The following is a 3,447-nucleotide window of genomic DNA, read 5'->3' as shown; positions in this document are numbered from 1 at the left end:
CACAGCTCTGAACATCACAGCCCTGGAGCTGGCAGACACGGCGGTGTATCTCTGCGCCCTGCAGCGGGCCCAGTGACAGAGCCTCACAGCAGAGCTGTACAAAACCCTCCCCTTCCCTTCACCTTCAGGGGCTCTGCATGGAAGAGGGACCAGAGAGAACGTCCCCATGACCCAGCATTCGCCCCCAGTGAGGGATGCAGGGCTGGGCCACAGCTCAGACACACAGGTGCTGTCCTCCCTGTCAGCATCTCGCTGACAGATTACAGAATGTGCACACACACACACACACACACACACACACACACACACACACACACCACCTCTCTTGAAAATGCCACTCATCAAAACAAATGGATACATGCCTCCATAAATACCTGTGATTGAATGGAGGCCTTCCTTCCTCGGGCTCTTAAATCCCAGCCCAAATGTTTAAACGCAGTGGGGTCTGTCTCTACCAGTGTCTGGGCAGCACCCAGCACAATGGGACCCTGATGCCGGCTGAGGCTAAACGTACCCGCAGGGCCCTGCATCCTCCTCATGCCCCTCACTCATCACAGAACTTGGGCGATTTACACAACTACTTAATGACAGAAGACTCAAAGATCCAAAAAGTTAAAGCAATGTGACCATTAAAACATGATGTTGATAATTCATATGTCAAAGTAAACAGACTTAACCAAAGCCCAATACGTTTCAAACCAGTATTTTTCTTAACTGAATTTTACAGCGAGGCAAAGGACTATCAAGGGAAGTACTTGTACCTAGGTTTGTGTGGCATACTGTGAAATCCACATTTTTTTGACTTTTACTGCTAAAAACTAATCCTTCCAAATCTACATATAAGGCTTACAGAGGACTCATTTCATGGATTTATTTGGCAAAGTTTTATGGCTGGCGGCTGCCAGCCTGATAACAACTCTCCTGTTATTCCAGCCGGGTTTGGGACTGGCTATGACAGAGTTATAACCACTAATACTCACAGTAATTTACACTAAGCTGGTTTTAAATGGTGAATTCTAGTGAGAAGATTTTTTTTTCCTTAGGAAGCAAAGAAACACTTTCCCCAGACTCCTGTAACTAAGGAATGGCTTGTAGGAACTATCCAATCTTTAAAATAATCTCTTCTGGGGACAAGTAACACAGCGATACACAGATTTTCAAGGTAAAAAGGAAGCATTATGCACATGCAGGTTGACCTCCTGCATAACAGGGGCTGGATAATTTCTCTCAATGACTCCTGCACAAAACCAACAGCTGATGATTCCTCTAGAGAAACATAAGAAATTCCATGTGAAAATAAGCCTCCCCCCGTCTAGAGAAATATCTGAATGGCTCATGGAAGAGAAGTCCATCAACAGCTAGTAGCCAAGATGGTCAGGGATGCAGCCCCATGCTCTTGATGTCCCTAAGCCTCTCTGACTTCCAGAAGCTGGGACTGGACGACAGGGGACGGATCACTCGATAATTGTCCTGTTCTGGTCATTCCCTCTGAAGCATCTGGCACTGGCCACTGTTGGAAGAGAGGACACTGGGCTAGATGGACCTTTGGCCATACTGGGCCAGACCATTCTTACGTTTTCTAGCTGCTTTGTCAAAATTACTGGCATGATTTATTGTGTCCACAAGGGGGCGCGCCTGACGTTCTGGGAATTACATTTTATGTTGTGTTTTATTTTAAATCCAACACTCGCCTGGATAGCATCTCTTTCGGGACTCTCGTGTCATAAAGAGGAGAAGGAAGAGGGGGAAGTCACAGAGTGGGCTCTTTTACAGCACTCACTTTCTGTTCATAAACAAAACAGGAGGAAGAATGATTTTTATAATTGGATAAGGTGCCTAGCTGTTATCTTTGTGACCCGTCTGTGTCGATTTCAGTTCCTTCTGCTCTTCCCATGTCCGGGAGGATCTTTCCGTTTCTATCCCTGTGTCGTGTTAGAGCCACCATGCTGTGCAAACGGAGCCCGATGCGTCGTTATCTCAGTTATATAAATGCGAGTTAATAAATGCATGAATTTACAACCTTTAAATCAAAATATTTGTTGTCAATAAAAGAAATCACCCCACAAATCTTGGAAAATCGTAACAGGATTTCCTGCAGCCGGAAACATGCTGTAGAAGACATTGGGCGAGGTTCTGATCTTTGTCCCATCACCGCAACTCTGACCGGGCTCTTAGCTGCTGTGACGCGTTTCAGGTCCACTGAAATCAGCATCCATCCACCCAGCTCTCTTGTCCTTCAGTCTTTCTTTTTAACCAGCTTCTTATGCAAGTAAGTCTCCCTGATGCCCTGATCAGGCAAAGAAGTCCATGTCATGTCTAGTCATTTTCTCCATTGGATAGTCACAGCTACAAACAAAACTTTTTGAAAGCTGGGGTGGGAAGAAGAGCCAGGTAGCAGACGGTTTCACAGAGAAATCAGAAGCAAACACCCCTCTCCACTCCTCATTTCCTCTGGGGTTGGGCACTGGGGTCGGATCCGTCCCCCTCGACGTTTCAGGGAGGAATCTGGAATAGTTTAACACATTCAGCCAATGACCCCGTTGCTTCGCTGTTTTCTCTGCCCCTTTGTGAATCTCAAACCAGATCCGCTTTGCTCAAACCATGGGCACGAGTTTGATACTAAGCTTTTTTATAGTTACTCTGTGCCCAGGTAATTGTGATTTTTGGTTTTGTTCATGCAGCCCCTCCCATTGCTAAATAGTCTCTCCCTAAAACAGGAACCACTGCTTTTAACTATCCGTCCCCCGCTGCCCGCCTGACTTTTGTTTGCAGTACTCTCCTCTTCTCTGTATGTCTGTCTTTTTATCTCGGTCTGTCAGCTTTCTTTCCTTCCATACTCTCTCTCTCTCTCTCTCTCTCTGTGTTTAGGTTGGGCACTCTGATGGTATATAACTGGTATATTTCTTGTTGCAGGTGCTGTGCTGGGTGAATCGATCCAGTCCAACAAACCCGAAGTGTCTGCAGGAGTAGGCGACAATGTGACACTCAGCTGTTCTTACAATACCAGCTACTCTGATGTCTATCTCTACTGGTACCGTCAGTTTCCTGACCAAGGCCCGCAGTACGTTCTCCGAACAGGTGCCAAGGCATACAGCTCTGTCCGGGGTTTTGCAGAGTTTGCCAAGAAGAGATTTACTCCCCAGGCTGATGACACCTCTACAGTTGTGACTATCACAGCCCTGGAGCTGGCAGATTCAGCGGTGTATCTCTGCGCCCTGCAGAGGGCCCAGTGACAGAGCCTCATCCCGGTGCTGTGCAAAAACCCTCCCTTCCTTCACATGAAATTGCTCCCCTTGTCCACATGTTTGTTGACCCCTAAAAAGAACTCTAGTAGATCAGTAAGACAGGATCTCCCTTCACAGAAACCATGTTGACTTTTGCCCAACAATTTATGTTCTTCTATGTGTCTGAAAATTTTATTCTTTACCATTGTTTCAACTAATTTGC

The 3,447-nt window shown here is 46.4% G+C and overlaps 1 gene segment (V, D, J or C); it reads left to right on the top strand.

Moving 5' to 3' along the window:
• Positions 1-425: 425 nt before the first annotated feature.
• On the top strand, positions 426-3,233 carry LOC311529955 (T cell receptor alpha variable 18-like). The segment is given in 2 exons: positions 426-510; positions 2,914-3,233.
• The last annotated feature ends 214 nt before the right edge of the window (positions 3,234-3,447 follow it).

Source organism: Lepidochelys olivacea (genome assembly GCF_965140295.1).
Source record: "Lepidochelys olivacea isolate rLepOli2 genome assembly, chromosome: 13".
In the NCBI taxonomy this organism is placed as follows: Eukaryota; Metazoa; Chordata; order Testudines; family Cheloniidae; genus Lepidochelys; species Lepidochelys olivacea.
Note: the sequence above shows the minus strand (reverse complement) of the source record. Positions and strands in the feature narration are given on the sequence as shown.